Below are 19,068 nucleotides of genomic sequence, written 5' to 3'. Positions count from 1 at the left end.
CAATGTTATTTCATCTTTTTCAAGTCCCAAAATGAAAGCAAATTTTATTGCAAGAACTATTTTCTTTTTCTGAACCCTATGAGGTTCTCATGTGGGCTACATTCAAAATAATTCTTTTTGAGGGAATTCTGTTGGTCCATTTAAGCTTTAATGTAACTCAACTATGCCCCATGATAAGGTCTAGGTAATTGTGAAACACAGGCTGCTAGCAAGGAAGACAATTATGGATCTGAAACAGGGATTTTAATCAAGTCATGGAGCAGGTATGATCTGAACACACTGGCACAAGCACTATCTGATTTGTAGTTGTTTGGAGGACTACATTCTGTCATTAAGGTCACGCAGAAGGTGTTTCTCAAGCTTAGCTCTGCAATGCTCGAGTAAAGGGACTATCAGCTCTGTGAGCAGGAGGAAAGCTGACATTTGGGATAGGGACCTCAGTTATAAAGACCGGTGACTGAGATCCAAATCACTGCAATAGGGCATAAACTGGGCACAATAGATGGACCTTATGGTTCTTATCTGCCGTCATATTCTCTAATGCTATGAAAAAACAACAAGAGAGAGAGGGAAGGAAAAAGGGAAAAAAACAATGAAAGAGAGAAAGGATTAAAAGGAAAGAATGGAAGAAAGATGAGGATTAAAGAAAACAGAGAGAAGATGATAGAGAAAGAGGTCAAGACAGAAAAGGTAAGGAAGGAGGAGGGTGCTGGTGGGAAATTGTAGGGATGTGTAACACTGTGTGCACACTACGGGACAGAAGCTCATCTTTGGGACAGGGACCCTGGTATCCGTGCAACCCAGTAAGTTTTTCGTTTGTTTTATGTTCATCACAGTAACAAAAAAATGTAAGAAAAAAAAAGACCCAAAGGACGGAAAGAGCATGAAAAAAAGACAGTGAAAGAAAGGAAATAAGTAAAACCAAAAATAAAAGAAGAGAGAATAAAAGAAAGAAGAGAGAACAATGAGGGAAGATAGAGAAGGTCTGAGCTGGAGATATTTTGTAGAGTTGCCTTGCATTGTGTGAATTCTGATGGATGGAAACTTATCTTTGGAAGGGGAACCCTCATATCAGTGTACCCCAGTAAGTTTGGTTTAAAAAAAAAACAATCAGCAGCACATCTAGAACTTTCTTATGCAAAAAATGTTTATTCATTTATAGTACTTTTGAGGTCCATGCAAAATCTGTTGCCTCATTTGTGCAATATTTAGCACAATACCACAAGCAAGTGTTTAAGAAGATTTGGTGTTGATTATGAATTTAGAAACATAGAAATATGTTGGCAGAAAAAGACCATATGGCCCATCCATCCAATTAATTCTCATCCCTTCCTTAGAGGATCCCCTTTGTCGCCTCCCGGTCAGCCATTTTATAACCCAGTCAGTCACCTAGGATCCATACCAAGGGCGAACAATGTATTTATAAGCTTTCCATGAGCTAAAATCCAAGTACACTAGGTCTAGCATTCTCCCTTAATCCAACTCCCTGGTTATCCAATCAAAGAAATTGTTAGATTTGTCTGACAAGATTTACCTCTGGTAAAACCATGCTGCATCAGATCTTGCAATCCATTGGATGCCAAAAATTGCACTATCCGCTGTTTTAGCAGCGATTCCATGAGTTTGCTCACCAAAGAGGTCAGACTAACTGTCCTGTAGTTCCCATTTATAAATAGAAATCACATCCGCCCTTTTCCAGTCCTCCAGAACTACTCCAGACCCTAAAGAATTTCATACTGGTGCTCAACCTCATAGTTGGAAACTGAAATTATTATCACTCAAAGTTTCAAAGCAGGAAATGAGACAAGTAACCTCTGTTACATATCACGTTAACATTTCTGCATAGGAGTATCTGTACGGAGTGGCAGTTACAACCATAAGCAAATGCTGGGCAGACTGGATGGACTATTTTGGTCTTTATCTGTCATCATTAACTGTGTTACTTTTTTACTGTGACATTTGTTCCATCTCTAGGGCAACTATTCTGCCAAAATTACTTAAAAGATGCTAAAGAGGTAATTTTGCAGAGTAGTAAATATGATTGAGAGAGCACTGTCTATTGTAAAATATTTCCAGGTGACAGATTTTAAACTAGCTGAATGCTCATGCATGATTTACATAAATTAACTTGCCCTTAACCCATGAAATTGACAAAATGCAAATATAATTCGTGCAAGTTTAATTTTCTTTAATCCTAGTTAATAGATGTATTATTAGAGATGGGCTATGGTCACGAGCCAAAAATGCTGCACAATCCAGATATTTTCTGGAAGAAGTAGCCTGAGGCTTTATTTTTAACCCTGACTTTTGTGGCTTGTTCAGATGTAATTTTGAAAACACCCATATCGGGCACTGCTTTATTGGATCATGATCTGCATGTTCCACAAGTCTGCCCACCTCTTATTACTTACAAACTGAATAGTGTGCGGATGGTTAATCGTCATGATCCAGGATTTGCCTCCCTTTCAACAATCACTTGACGAACCAGAGGAACGTCACCTTTCTAGCCCTCTCTCTTTGAGAGGCAGGTAGGCAGACAGATTACCAGAAACATTAAGAAAAGAAGAAGACAGGAGATATAGTGTGATTGGATGGATGGATGGATGGATGGATGGATAATGAAGATGAGTGGATGGTTGATAAGGATGCAGATGGAGAAATAAAAAGATTACTAGTTGATGGATGTGTAGAAGAGGGACATATAGATGGATGAATGAATAAATGGATAGAAAGACACAGGAGAGAGGAAGAAAAGAATGAATCTTTGATGGTTTGTAGACAAATGGTAGAAAAGATTGTTTATCACTAATCAGACTTTTTATCAAAGTATAAGAGACACCATAGATGATCCAGCTATCAATAATCTAAACAAATCTATAATGGTCTCATGAATTAATCCAGTGATTCATATCTCAGAGCTACATTACTAGCATTCCATGAGCATAAATCTAAGAGACAGGCTATTATTTTTAAAGGAAGTCATCTTGGTACTTCTTATAAAGCGTTAACTGAAAAGATAATATTCAGAAGTGGAACAAGGATTAGAGTGGCACCCAGTAAATATCTTCCAAAGATTTATCTTTGCAAAATGTCAGACAAAAAGATATTTCTTCCTACAGGAAAGTGCCATACTAGCAAATAAATATCGATATCTTAGGGCTAACCCTTTTAAGTCCTTGGGGTGTTTGTTTTGTCTGGTGCATGGGTGGTGTAGGTCTGGCCTGAGATATCATTTTGTAAAGGCACCGAATGCTGTGTGAATGCTGGAGGGGGATATGGGAAGATCATTTTTGGAGCTGGAACTAGAATTTCAATCACTCCAAGTAAGTTTTATCCCCTTAATACCTGCTAGTGGTCTTCTGTTTGCTACTTCGCTGAGCGAGCTGTGGAGGAGTAGGATCTGACACTGTATTTGGAGCTGATACCAGGGTCAGGGTACACCCTAATAAGTCTGGGGTTATAGTATGTTGGAGTATAAGAAAGATGAGATGAGGCATCAGGAAAATGAATTGTGAGAAGCTGCTGGCAAGGATATGGGCTAGGTTCTCCCCCTATTAATATATGAAAAATATTAACTCTGTTTGATTAAAATTATTTTAGAAGTAGCATTCTTAATGAAAAGAGATCTAAAGAACAAAGAATGGAAAAGGGAAAATAAGAGAAACAATAAAAGAGAAAAGAAGGAAAGAATGGTGAAAAATACAAGGAATAAATGAGACATGGATGATGAGAAAGGAAGAAAAAAGAATGTGAGAAAGATAAAACATAAAAAAGGAAAAGAAAAGGTAACAAGGAAGGAAAGAGGAAAATAAAAACAAAAATGACTTGAAGTAAAGGGCAGAAAGCTCTGGCTCGTGCTGCTGATATATCGTAGGGAGGGGAAACACTGTGTGACTCTTGCTGGACAGAGGCTCATCTTCGGGAAAGGGACCCTGGTATCGGTGCATCCCAGTAAGCTCTCTTTTGCTTTGCTGTGATTACTTATCATGGTTACGTTGTGATACATCTTAATGGATACATGTGAAAGGTGCTGAAGCAGAACTTTCCTGGCCCATTAAAAAGGTGTCGCACCCCTACCAAGATTCCTGATTCCTCCTGGAGCAATGCGGTCGCCAGAGCTCTGCACTAACATGGGGGCCCGATGGATGAAAAGGGTTTTCCCCCATGTTGCATTCACGGCATCAAAGGCTCAGTGTATCTGACCCACAATAGACTGGAAACAGAGTAGATGATGCCAGGAAAAGAATCGGCCAGTTCAACCAGTCTGCCCAGTTATTCCCGTTCACACTTTAAAGATATATTCCGGTGGCCAGTCGTAAACACTGGAGCCATTGACAGATATCAAGTCTTATCCAGATCAGTTTTTTTGTTGTATCTCTACATCCCGAACATCCTGCCCCAGTCCATTTCCCACCCAGCCAACTCTGTAATAATGATCACACTGCATTATCAAAATCAATAATATTATTATAGCAATCAGAGGGCAATAGGAGAAGCTGAAGGAGAAAGAAGTCAGGAGAGACAGATGAGCTCTGCATCCTGGATATCTTGTAGGGATGTGGAGCACTGGGTGATAACTGATGGATGGAGAGTTACCTTTGGAAAGGGAACCCTTGTATCCGTGCGCCCCAGTAAGTTTTTGTTTTATTTTTTTCCTATGTCCAGTTGCAGTACTCTAAGGCCCCCATTGCAGAATATTTTGCTGCACTTGAGCCAATGTGCATGAAGATTTGATGCAGATAATTATAACATTTTCAAACCAGTAGTCAGTCACTTAACTGTAAACTAACTGAAATTATTTGTCACCAAAATACTCAAACAGGTGATGGGGCATTTGCTCCACCTTAAGAACGATACCTTAAAGAAGTGAGAGTTTCCATAGTAATAAATCAGATTAAGAGAATGTTGTATATTTTCAAATACTCCAGTCCGACTGTCTTCCTTAATTAACATGGTCCCCAATACTCACAGAATGATATTTCCTTTAGTCCAATCTAATACATTTATTACGTGAGATGGGCTGATGTCAAGTTCCAGTAAAGATGGTGCCAAATCTGACCTTTGCCGGGGATATCTGGGCTTCTTTTTCCAATTGACACCCATTATCATATTTTACTGATCCATCAAAGCCCCACTCTACCCGAAGACAGCCATTATCGTACTTTTACCTGATTTTTCTGGACTTTGGGTGGTGATTGAAGAAAAAGAGCCCAGCTCCTTTGAAAAACACTCAAACCGGGCTCCACCCTTTGGTCCTGATCCACAACTATCTCCATCTTTTCTACATTTACAATTTCTGCATCATGCAGTTGTTAATCTCTCTCAAGAGAGCTTTCAAATCATCACTCATCCTCCATCTATCCGGCCCTTTGACTTGAATAGTTAGATTACAAGAGATGTTCCGAGGAGGAATGAATAGATGGAGGATGGATGATGGTTCCAGAAAAAGAACAGGGTAACCTGTATGGAGCCACAGAACCATCCTAAATAGAAGGCAAGGCAGTGACCTGCACAGAGCAGCAGCTTCAGCCCTAAACACCTTGCTGGACAAACCAGATGGGTCATGTAGGTCTTTACTATGGTACTCTGGATGAATTCTAGATGATGGACGCATAATGTATGAATAGATGGAAAATTATGGTTTCCAGATGGATGAGTATTTATTTGGTTTATGTTCTGCCTTTTCAAACACTTCAGAATGGATTATAGTTAGGTACATCCCTGTCCCTGCAGGGCTTTAAGTTTGTAGCTGAGGAAACGGAGGGTAAAATGATTCTTTCAAGGGCACAAGAAGTGATAGCAGGATTTGAACCTTGGTTTACCTGGTTTCCCAACCACTGCTTTAACCACTAAGCTACTCCTCCACATCAAATAAGAGGAGACGTAGCCTATGAGACCGAATAAAAAACATGCGAATGATGATAAAGGGATAAGAAATTAGACAGCATGGACTATCTATCAATAATCTGTCTACCATGCAATCTTTGATATCCCACAGCTGGCACATTCACTATTGTATTATCAGCTTGCCCTGAATATGTATTGAAGAGAAAGGTTTTCTTATAAAGGAAGTTCCCTCTCTGCCTCTAATGGAGCTTCAATGGGGAAGTTAATGTTTGGAACTGGAGCAAAGCTGAAAGTGGTACCCAATAGGTATTTTCCAAAGTTGTCTCTTTGTGCAATATTGCTTCTCAGCAAAGGTTATTTAGAAGGAGAGAAATGTTTCTTTTCAAAGGCTAACAGTTTTAATCCTAGGGGTGATTTGTGCAGCGAGTGAGTGATGAGGGACTGTCTGATGCACCATTCTGTAAAGGCTTCAGATGCTGTGTGAATGCGCGTGGGACATATGGGAAGTTGGTATTTGGATCTGGAACTAGAGTTTCAATCACTCCAAGTAAGTTTCATCACTTGAATCCCTCTTGGCGTCTCCTGTGCTTTGCCAAAGCCTACCCTGCCTCTAATAAGTATTTAAAATGTAATTGATATATTGCATGCCCTATAATGGTCACAATGCTTCCTCTAACCTGCATGGGCATAAACCGCTGGTGCTCTATGTGCAGCGCTCTCATGTTCTAAGCAGACAAGTCCCACAGGACTCCCACAGAATGCGGCTCAAACTGCTAGAGGGTTGCAGCTAGCCCAACTGTTATAACACGGGCAGTGCATTCCCGTGCAGCTCAGAGGGAACGTTGTCACAAAGCAATGCATAATATTTATTTATTTTATTTATTTAAGTTTTTCTATACCGGCATTCGCAATAAAAATCGCATCATGTCGGTTTACAATTAACAAGTAGATAGGGAACAAAAGGCAATAAATAACATTGATCTAAGTAATAATAATAATAAAATAATAGTAATAGTAGTAAAAAACGTTAAACAAGAGAAGGCTAAGGAATGCAGTTACAATAAAACAAGGGAGTAATATAACTTGGATCAGAGAAAAGAAGCAGGGGTTTAAATATATATAACATATATGCCAGTCAATGTGCTTATAGCGTTGAAGAATTGCCCTTATGAGGTAGGGATATTAATTACTATGATTAAGGCAAAGTCTGAGCGAATAGGTAATAATGGAGTAGGTTTAGTTTAGTTCAGGAAAGGCTTTCGTGAATAGCCACGTTTTAAGTCTTTTCCTAAATGTAGGAAGGCAGGGTTCCTGTCGCAAATCTGGTGGGATGGAGTTCCACAATGTTGGTCCTGCAGTGGAGAAAGCCCTGTCTCTGGCGGTTATGTGCCTCATGGATTTGGAGGGTGGTACTTGTAGGGTTTCTCTATAGGACTCTCTGATTGGTCTTTTGGACGTGAATTTTTTGAGAGGAATTTGAAGGGTGAGCTGAGAGTGTTGATGTATAGCTTTGTAAATAATGGTTATGGACTTATATATGATTCTGTAATGAATTGGCAGCCAGTGCAGATCTTTGAGGATTGGTGATATGTGGTCTCTTCTCCGTGTGTTAGTTAATATTCTAGCAGCCGTGTTTTGGACCATCTGAAGGGGTTTGGTTTTATGACCAGCAAATGGTCATAAAACCAAGGGAAAAAAAATGGTGCAATGCAATTGGGGAATAAATTAAGAACTTAAAAATAAATTATTTAACAGTGCCCAGAAAGCAGGCAATGAAAACCACATTTCAATTCATTTACTAAGATTTTATACCTGCCTGTAAAACAGCCGTCATTTCTTGAGTGGTGAATCACTGAGGCAGATGCCTTACACTCATATTTTGAGATGGTGTAGTCTCCACCTTCAAGATAAGAGGCAATTTTTGGCCTTTATATTAGACTTGCACAAAAGTAAAAATAAAAACTGCTAAGGTGGTGAATGATTATCCCTTAGGGCCATTCACGAGTCAGCTTGGAACCCATTGTGAGGCATGAGGCTGTAGATTCTAATTTAGGCACAATTATTCTGCGGATACCACTCTTGACATTGATATCTTTAATATCTTTAGATGGATTCCTCTCTCGTATGATATAGTGTTTGAGTTTTGTGAGGAACTCCGTTTTTTGCTCAGTTCCTAGTGTTGTGATTCCTAAAGGACGACCTCTTTACGAGGAGCAATATTCTATGTGGATGTGGTGATTCTAGGAAAGAATAGGATATTTTTGAACTGTGATATTTTTTAATGGACTAAAATCCCAACTTAAGTACTCGGACATTACTGTGCATTAGCCTTCTTACATCATCTTTAGATGCTTCCTGCGTTGTGTATAAGAGTAAATCCTGTTCATCAGGGCAGAGGTTCCAGCTGAGTGAGTTGCCCCTATGGGAAGGCTTCTTGTTATGCTCTTAAACACTGTGGGAATGATAGAGGAGCTTCAAGCAAACTCATTTTCGGGAAAGGGACAAGAGTGATTTTAAGACCAAGTAAGTAGGACATTAGATGGGGGACAAAAACGATATTTCATCTCAGGAATATGGATTGGGGGGGGGGGGAAGGGTGTAATCATATTAAAGAGATGCGATTGTTCTGCATTATGAGTTCTAAATGTTCCATTATAATCAAGGAATCTGATAAACATAGAAAAGGAGGAGAGAAAGATTGAGAGGAGGGAGAGAGTTTATGTAATGCCACCTAGTGCTGTGGGAACTATGGAACCTCAGCCTCCCGGAAGCTAACATTTGGAAGTGGGACACATCTTACAGTAAGACCAAGTACGTCTATACATCCAATTCACAACTTTATGGGAAAGAAACATTGTGGGTGCTGAGTTAGTTCACTTAAATACGAAGAAATACAGGTCAACAAAATTTGCAGGTGAGACATTTTCATTGATCAGACTGCCCTGATGAAGGGTGATGTGTTAAGACAGTGCAATAAAAAGGTCTCACCTACATCCTGTATGTTGACTCTCATGTATACATAGTCCATAAAAGAGAAATAAGTTGGTGAATGTTAAAAGTGTTATCTGCAGAATGTAGCTGTATATCTGTCTATGGAAAACCAGAGAGTCAGCTATGCACCAAGGGTCTGAGGCATTACAGCTTCTCTCCCTTTCTGTCTCTGGGGAAAAACCTTGATAAATCAGACTCTAGAAGTCATAAAGAACACAAGGAGCCTGATTCATCAAGGTCTTCTCCTATACACACAGACTGGAAGTGAACCATTCCCAGAAGGTCCATGCATTTGGATGAAGACTTCCATGAAAGTGATGCACCCATTCAAATGACCTGTCCCTTGTCTATTCACTATGAGATGGTTCCAGAAAGTCCCCACTGCTGTAGCGGAGAGTATCATAGTGATGAGGAGACTCTGTTACTATAATAATGAGATCCCACTGTTCTTATAGGCACAGAGTCAGTAATGGTAAACTGCATTACATCAAGGGGAGACTCTGCTACTGTGACATGGAGATGCCACCATTGTTAGGGGGAGACTCCATCACCACAAGAGAAGGTTTTTTTTTGTATTGAGCTGTCTTGAAAGGAAGCAGAACTTTCAGGAAAAGTAATCTTCCCCTCTATCAGGCAGGTCACTGCGACACAGTAACATACTAGAAAGGTCCATCCAGGGTGGCAACTGCCTCAAGTATTGTTCTTATTAAGGAAATATAATGAAAGGAAAAAGAAAAGAAAAATGGGAAACTTCCCACTGAAAAACTTTAATTCCTAAAATGAATCTAAAATCTGCATGGTGTTTACCACTTTGTTTAGTTTAAAGTTTTGTAGGCAGAGAATATCCTCATTACGCCATTTGTCTCCAAAATTCGAAGAGGTTTTACTTCTCTGTATGAAGAGAAAATAGTTTATATTTGAACTTCTTCACCCATAGAAAACTCCTCCCTAAGTGCAGGGAGAGCCTGAATCTGAGCAGAAGCTCCCCTATGAGGAAAGGCTGAAGAGGTTAGGGCTGTTCAGCTTGGAGAAGAGACGGCTGAGGGGGGATATGATAGAGGTCTTTAAGATCATGAGGGGTCTTGAATGAGTAGATGTGACTCGGTTATTTTCACTTTCAGATAATAGAAGGACTAGATGGCATTCCATGAAGTTAGCAAGTAGCACATTTAAGACTAATCGGAGAAAATTCTTTTTCACTCAACGCACAATAAAGCTCTGGAATTTGTTGCCAGAGGATGTGGTTAGTGCAGTTAGTGTAGCTGGGTTCAAAAAAGGTTTGGATAAGTTCTTGGAGGAGAAGTCCATTAACAGCTATTAATCAAATTTACTTAGGGAATAGCCACTGCTATTAATTGCATCAGTAGCATGGGATCTTCTTAGTGTTTGGGTAATTGCCAGGTTCTTGTGGCCTGGTTTGGCCTCTGTTGGAAACAGGATGCTGGGCTTGATGGACCCTTGGTCTGACCCAGCATGGCAATTTCTTATGTTCTTTCTTAACAAGCTCCTGTTTGAGTAATGAGTGGTGGATCAGAATGGGCCAAGCCAAGTAGAGAGCAAACTCCACTATATATATAAATAAATAAAACAAACTATAGATATAATATAGAGAGAGAGTTATAGTATATACATATACACACATGTGGTGGAACTATAGGTGTTGGGGGTCCTGTATCACATCTTGAGGGTGCAGGTTTCCATTATTCATGGATCAAAAAGAGTTTTCTGCATGCACAATGATTGATTCATATTCCCTTGTTTCCAGGGAATTAAAATACATTTCCCCCATGTTGTTAAAAAACAGGCAATTGGCCCAAACATTCCAATGAACTGTGTTGGTAAAACAAGGCATTTCTGAGAGATTAGTGCCCTCTCTTGCAATGATCAGGTTGTCCAGAATCTCATAAAACATTTCAGCCATCCTATAATACACAGTAACTATTTTGTATAGAAATCTTCCTTCTGGTCCAAGGAAAGGTATCAAAAAAGTTTTCAAAATGTTCCAATCATTTGAGGGCCAATAAAGTAAGAAACCCAAGGTTCAGATAGGGCCAGATGTATTAAAGGGTTTTGTCTATTTTGTACCTATGAAAAAAATGCTCAGTACAAAGACCTTATAGAGAATTGCCCTTTCTATTAACGCATATGTCCAAAGTTTGTCTACAGTTCAAAAAACATGCTGGCTTTATTAATGACAACATTTCTGCATTATCAATGGGAAAAAAAAAACGGATGAGAAATTGGCCAAACTGATAAATTCTCTCGTATGTGGATGACTTAATTACTTTGCCTAGGAGGGACTAATCATGCTATTTAAAAAAAATAAATAAATAAAATAATCTATTGCCAATCAGGGTGCTCGTTTCACTTAACGAGGAATTGCAGTCAAGGAATGGTAAAGCAAGACTAGCATGGAACTGGGGGGCGATAGGGGGGTGTGTGCTTTTTGTAATGGCTTGGAGCAGAGTGTGAATTATGGAGGCAATAACAAGCTGGTGTTTGGGAAAGGATCCAGACTGAGAGTAATACCCAGTGAGTAAGGAGTATTTTGATATTTAGATATCCCAGAGATTTAAAATCAGTAATACTTTGTGGTGCAATTGTCCATCATAACATGACGACGAATCTTGGGTCAAATTCAGGCAAGTCAGCTTTCATGAAAGAAGGATGAAGGTGTGCTGGTAAAGTCAGTGAATCTTTAGGAGGGCAGCAGTGGAAAATGGGTCAAGAGACATAAGAGTCCATCTCCTAGTGAAGGAGCCTTGGTAAGACCACAGTTTTACAGAAATTTTTCATTTATAAGCAAACAAATCAAGCACAAGAGAAATGTATGCAGGGAATTCTTAAATGCTCTTCAAATTATGATGATGATGATTAAGGATGCTTGTGATAACCATGTTTTGGGGAAACTGTTCTGATTGATCCATTTTAAGGGAATAAGGATAAAGAATGGATTTTCTTTTGAATGCATCTCTGACCAGATCCCCCAAACATTCCTAACCAGTCAGGGTGCAGGGGAATCTCATCCGGCTGAGCATATGTGTAAGGCTCTGTAAGACTGTGGGGTTCATGGGTCAGGTGCTTTGGGGAGGCTCATCTTCGGACCAGGGACAAGGTTAGCTGTTCACTCAAGTAAGTCTTTTGCAGTTTTCTTGACATTATCATTACATGCAACTTTTAGAAAAAATAAAGAGTAACCTTCATCCTCTGATATTTAACCCTTTACCAAGCATTCCAGATACCGGTTAACTCTACCTTTTATGCATCCCTAAATCCATTGCTGTTATTAACAGTTAAGAGTTGGCTAGTGAAGACCCTTATGCCAGTTAGAACTGAAAGTAGATAATTTTAAGGTAGGATTAAGAACCAGTTCTATTTTTGTCAAGACACATCCCCATCTAAAAAAGCAAAATTTCTATTTCCTGAATATTTCAAAAAATTTGCAGACATGTGAAAATATCCACGGGAGATTTATGCACAAAATGGCAAAAAAGGCAAACTTTACCACTCCTGTAAAGATTCCCTTTATTTATTTATTTTTTTTGGTCCACTACATTTTATTTTTAATTTGCGGAGGTTTTGAAGTGTACTAAAATGTATGGATTTTACCATTTTTCTCCAAAGAACTCATTAAATTCTATGGGCATGGGAAGTGGGTTTCTCTTGTTTTCTTTCTATGGGAAAGATATTCTTTTTCTTTCAGAATACCAAGGGAGAGACCTAATAAAAAACGAATTCTGACAGTAAAGCAGAATACAGCCTTGAGTGATTACGCTAGGATGCAGTGGGTTATAAGACTTGGCAAGATCCTCTTTATGAGATGGTAAGGGTGTGCTTCTCGGCAAAAAAAGATCTGTTAGTTGACTGATTTCCTGTGTGAAGCACATATTGTTACAGATCATTAATCCCGTTCACCTTATCAATTGCCTCACACAGGAAATCAGTCAACTAACAGATCTTTTTTTGCCGAGAAGCACACCCTTACCATCTCATAAAGAGGATCTTGCCAAGTCTTATAACCCACTGCATCCTAGCGTAATCACTCAAGGCTGTATTCTGCTTTACTGTCAGAATTCATTTTTTATTAGGTCTCTCCCTTGCTATACTGAAAGGAAAAGACTATCTTTCCCATAGAAAGAAAACAAGAGAAACCCACTCCCCATGCCCAAGAATTTCAGCAGAAAAACAGAAACATAGAAACCTGATGGCCCATCCACACTACTGCTCAGCTCTACAATCCTACCCACCCCTCAGAGCTGCCCCATGCTTTCCTGAACTCAGATACTTTCCATTGGAAATCCTGAATTTGCCACAAGAAATGTTTCCCAAATTCACTCAAAAGTCTTAACACATGGATGAACAGAGTAGAAATAAACACACACACACACTTCCTTCACCTAAATACAAGACTCTGCCTTTATTTATGGGAGAACCTGTTCACGAGTGTGCACGACTTAGGAAATGTAAAACATGTAAAGAAAAAATGAATAAACAAGAAATGATTTAGTAAAGATTAGAAAACTGGATGCAGATTAGTCTGAAAGCATTTTATGCAAAGGAATCTACTAATGTGGGAACAGAAACAACTACGGATTTATCTTTGGGTCCGGTACCAAGTTAAAGATTCATCCCAGTGAGTAAACACACAGAAATTAATTATTATTGATTTTTTTAAAATTCTTTTTAATGATTTTTTTGATGCAGAATGTTTTATTGATGCTTCTATATTGTAATCCAATGTAGGCTTACTCTGTAAAAGTAGAATAGGTCTTTGAAATTGAATTAAAATGGGCATTTAGTGGCAATTGCAAAATTGCTCATCACCGCCACTGACCAAATGTGGCAGGCATTAATGATCAAAGAAGGCCATTGGATCACGCTGTTCACATTGTGAGTACCAAAAAGGAACAGAAATATTGAGACTAAGCAATCGGTTAACATCTCCATTGCCCAGACTAGGACATGGCTCACTATTTCTGTAGGTAATTTGCTGTAAACCTGCTTGGCTTATAGTGCTACAAACGTGACAAGATAATACTCAAGAATTAGTTTTGCAGTTCCCTGTTTTAATAGTTAGGGTGCCCTTGGCGGTCACCAGAGAGTATTTTAAGGCTCCTGTAGGACACTGTGTGAGGCACGTGAGCTTGACCAGGCCCACGTTAGAATATGTCGGCGGGCGACCAGCAGGTTTCTTCTCATTGCTGCCTTTGCACAGGACTTCCCCGGTTCTTGGAGAGCAGAGACTTTTGGGCTGGTCTCGTACTTCCATTCCATTGAAGTCCCATCCCCTGTTTTTCCCTATTAAATCAGCACCACAGGACCCAGCGGCATCAGGAGATGAAGAGCTAGAGTCTGCCATGTGGGCCAACTGGATCCCTTAGCATTGCTCCAGCAGAACTCCTGCTGCAGGATGATTTTAGGAGAGAGGGAAGATTTTAATGTCTTATAGCGAAGCATTCTGTATGGCAAGGAACAGCAGAGATGGGCAGATGGAAAGATATGTAGGTGTCAGGTCACTAGAGTTGTTTGTGTATGGGGGTGAATGACGGTAACTGGAAGATAATTTTCGGTACTGGGACCAAACTGATGATAGAACCCAGTAAGTAGTAACGGTGTCATACAACCTTCATAAACTGCACTCATGAATCATGTTAACCCGTTTCTTCCTGTACTGTCGGCTTGCAATTCTGTCTCTTAACTTTTACGCAGAGTTTGGAAAACAGTTTCAAATCAGGTTTTAAACTGCTAGGAAACTGTCTTCAACTATCACTAACATATTTTAAAAAACTGGTTTCAAGAAAGATTTCAAGAAAACTTAAACTGTTGGGGGATATCTACTTGCATTCAGTCTTGACATGGGTGCATTTTGGGTTAAGGTACAAATTTTCCATGCCCTGAAAATTTCTAACACATTTCTGATTCACTCAGTGGATTTTAAGATTTTGTTTTAGTTACCTGCATACAAATTTTGGTTGCAGGTCACTGGTCTTTAATATCTAATTAATGCTCGCTGCAAGCACTAACTCACTAAACTCTCTGCCAAACTCTCATACACCTCAAATAATGCTCATGTGGTGGGGGAGTGATGGGTAAGCTGGAGATCAAGTACTGCAGAATGAAGGGATAATGGACAGAGATTGGATGGAGGTAGATGTCTTCATCAGAACTTTGTTCATGATGGATTGTAATATAAAACTAAAGCCATTGCTCTCTCAGTATATGGATCCTTTGCAGATTGTGATATCTTTAACTAAATCAAGCTAAGATTTATCAAGAGATGGTGTTGTATAAGAGCTTTCAATGTCAGGTGACCATATAGATCCATATCTAGGGGGGGTCAAGTTGAACCAGTTCTTGCTTAGCTCCAGTGTATGCAGAGAGATGTAATCCTGATTTCTCTATTGAATTCCCCAAGAAAAGGTTTACGTCTTCCTGTATGCCACGGGGAGTAAAACCAGGGCTCCTTGACATGGCGCTATATGGGCCCCTTATTTCAGGGACACATATGTCCTTTCTTCAAATATGATAGGAACTTTTCAGAACATACAAATTCCTGCTTTTACAAATGAAGAAGGGACCTATGTGGTCTTCATAACTTCTGCACAATAATTTTTGGCTTAGTCCAACAAGATGACTGTTTTACAGCCAGGAAAAACACTCTCCAGCAGAGATACAGCTACTAGCCACCAATCTAGCACTTTATACAATTCAGGTTTACGTGGATGTGCCATGCATGAGAGAAGGATCCAATACCTGTGAAAATAAATAACCCAGATACAGCAAAGCATTGAGTCATTTTACCGCCATGAAGTGCAGACTCTGCCAAGAAGGTCAGAGAGAAGGTTCTAATGTAAACCACCAAGAGATTTCAAGGGCCGGTTCTGCATCCTGGCACATGAAATACAAATGGTGGTGGGAACAATCATCCTGGTACATGATTTCCATATACAGCAGAGATTTGTTTTCTCCCTTGCATAAAATGCAACCAAGTCAAGTTACGACCAAAAATACATATTTTCAGCAGAAAAAAATATATGTTTTTCTGTTGTAGTAGACTTGCTGGTTCCTATTTTTGTTTTTTTGGAGGGTTTTCTTCCTGAATTAACGTTGTGCTATATGAACGAGGGTCAGAATCTGAAAAGAAGGGGGAGAGGGTGGGTTTCACGGCAGGAAAAGATGGAGGCCACCAGAGAGAAAAGGTTTGTGTAGCAGAGTCTATTATTGTGTGAATCTCAATAACTGGAAGTTGACATTCGGATCTGGAACGACACTGGTAGTACAGCCCAGTAAGTGAATATTTACTCCAAAATGTGAAAAAGAATATTTTCAAATTACATGGAATGCCAAAGGCAGCAGACATGAACACGCACTTGTCTACAACGATAGATATCCTGAACCTAAGGTGATGGCAATTAATGATGCATTTAGGGTAATCTTATGATCCTGTAGACATCTGAATGTAGTATACATCAGGTCCATAACTGCAAAATGATACTTTACATTTATGACCTGGTGCCCCATTTGGGCACTCAGTCTGATAGTCAGAGTGTTTGAGCAGTCAAATATCAATCTGAAATCTGTCCCATTTTTGATATAACAGGCTTAGATGTATGGGAGCATATCTTTGAAATTCAATCCCTGAAATCAAGGACACTGTATTATCGTGTCTGCTACCTTTGAAATGTCAGGAGAATAGGTGGCTGCTCACATCCTCCTGTATAACCCCTGCTGGTTCATCCTGAACCACTAAGACACAGTTTTAATCAAAGAGGGACAGTGTGACAGATTTATCGGTGATCTAGGATACGTTAAGCAAATAGTGCACCAAAGACAAGAGGGCTATTTGCAGCTGGTGACACATCTGAAGACCAGAGCTATGCGGTCTCAGCAGCTTGTGTACCACAGCATCTTTAGACAATTATGCTGGTCAATGGAAGGTACCAGAAACTGCAAAGAATCTGGGTCTTCTCTAGGACCAACACAGCTACTAGACCTCTGCACCTAAAGTAACTAGGACATAGAACCCAATTAAGAAAGGGCCGGCTTTACAGCCACATGAACAGGACAGCAATACAGGGTGTCAGTTCCGCCCCGTTTGTGCAGTGCACCACTGGCACGAGGCTGACACTGCATGTAGGACAGTTTTGAATCCATGAGTAATGCCATTTCTTTACGTCTCTCAGAAACCAATAGAGACTCACCAATATTCATGGTGGATTGTGAATTTCACCCATCCAGACCATGGTGAGCTTTGGGAATACCAGCAAATGTGCGCGGTATGATGGTAGATTCTCAGAGGCAGCAAAATAAGCCACTTCTGGAGCACCCCAAGTGTTTGGGCAAGGGATTGAATCACTGTGCAGACACAGCCAGTAAAAAAAAAAAAAGAGTCTTGCAACTGGGTTTGGCACTGGGTCAATGGTCCAATTTAAATCTTACAAATGATGATGGTGGTGGTGGTAATTAAGCAATAACTCTAGAGAACATGACTGGATGTGCAAAGCAGCCAGACTTCCTTTTTTTTTACCCACTGATGCATTGTAAGGTCTCTCTCCATTTCTAATTAGAATATACTGCACTGATTAAAAATGAAAGGGCAGATTTTGTAGCTATAACAGAGAGCTTTGAGTTTATAAAGCTATTTGGACTTGCAAATTCAAATCCCATCGCTTGCACTAACTTTCTATGTGAGCTGGAGGAAGACACTTATCTCCCCTGTGCCTGAGCGCCAATTCCCGGCTCTGTCACTGACTCTCCGTGTGCGACACAAACTCCTATCACAAAGCTAATTCTTTACGCTGGGGATCCCTTTGGTCCTCAGCAGTTGGAACTTGGACAAACCAATTTGAGTCCCCTCTAATCAACCCTCCCTCTGTCAGCCTTCTCTTAGCTTTCCGTGGCCCAAAATTTGGATGGTGAGTTCTTCGAAGAAGGCAGAGTGAGGTTGATTTTCGAAGGGTTTTCGGGGCCAACCTTTGGGAGATAGGAGCCTAAACTGCTCTCTCTTAAACTTTACTCGGTGCTTAAATTTAGGTCCTTAGTTTCACCAAGAGCCTAAATTTAAGATCCTGAAAATGGATTTAAGATGGGGGGTAAAAAAGTTAGGCACGTATTAGTTTGATTTGATTTGATTTATATTCCACCTTTCAGGCACTGGAGGTGTCTCTCCCTGTCCTCGGAGGGCTCACAATTTAAGACCTGCATTTACATAGACACAGAAGGGGAGAAAAGCCTTAGTAAATCAGGCCTTGTGTTTGTACTCGAGGCACTTGCCTGAGGGCAAGAGGAGCACTTGGCACTGATTTTCATCACAAGGCACCTCACTTAGGCACTTGAATCTAGGGAAATGAATTGCAGGCCTAAATTTAGATTCATTTTCAATTGAAAACCCAGGATTATTTATCTATTTATATTTAGTTCTTAACGAGTTACAGTCTGATAAGGAAGGTATTTCCCTGTGCCCAGAACCCCCCAGGCTCAGCTAAAGATAAAAGAACTAACGTAGGAGCTCATTTATTTTATGGATCTCATCCTCTTTGTGTTCATGCGGATTAAACGACTCTCAGCCCATGACTAGGGAATTTCATGCTGGCGAATTTAATCTGGGAGGCCACATAAAAAACTTATCACTTCCTCTCTTCTCTCCTGTTTCTTGCCTCTGCAGACATCCCTGACTCTCGTCCTTCTCTCTACGTCCTGCAACCTCCTAAGGGCAAAGAGTCGCAGGTGGGGCCCGTTTGCCTGCTGACCGACTTCTCTCCTGCCAACAGGACCAAGCTGGTGATCAATGGGACAACACAGAATAATCCAGCCACGCTCGTGAATACCGACAGGGCATGGAGTTATGGCATCGTGGGATGGGATCATTCCAATGGCTCAGATTGTGCATCAGAATACGACGGGGAAATTCTAACAATGGAAAAGCACAAAGGTGAAAAAGACGATGGTCAACCGGGGGTTGTGCATCCCTGGTGACCTCTAAAACATTTCCTGGGTTTTGTTTTTTGCTTTTTTTTTTTTTTTTAAACATTTCTCCCAACTGCATGCTGGAAATTTTAGTGCTTTGTTTCCTGAAGAAAAAAAAAGGACTTTGGGCCATAAGAAATAAAGACATTTTTCCCAGATGCAAAATGGAAAAATCCCTTCAGTAAATCTGGCTCTAAAAGCTTTATATACCATAGCGTTTATTTATTTACACTTGATTACTTGCGCAATCAAAGCTCCGAGCGA

This window comes from Rhinatrema bivittatum, chromosome 16 (assembly GCF_901001135.1).
Source record: "Rhinatrema bivittatum chromosome 16, aRhiBiv1.1, whole genome shotgun sequence".
NCBI classification, from domain to species: domain Eukaryota; kingdom Metazoa; phylum Chordata; class Amphibia; order Gymnophiona; family Rhinatrematidae; genus Rhinatrema; species Rhinatrema bivittatum.
Note: the sequence above shows the minus strand (reverse complement) of the source record.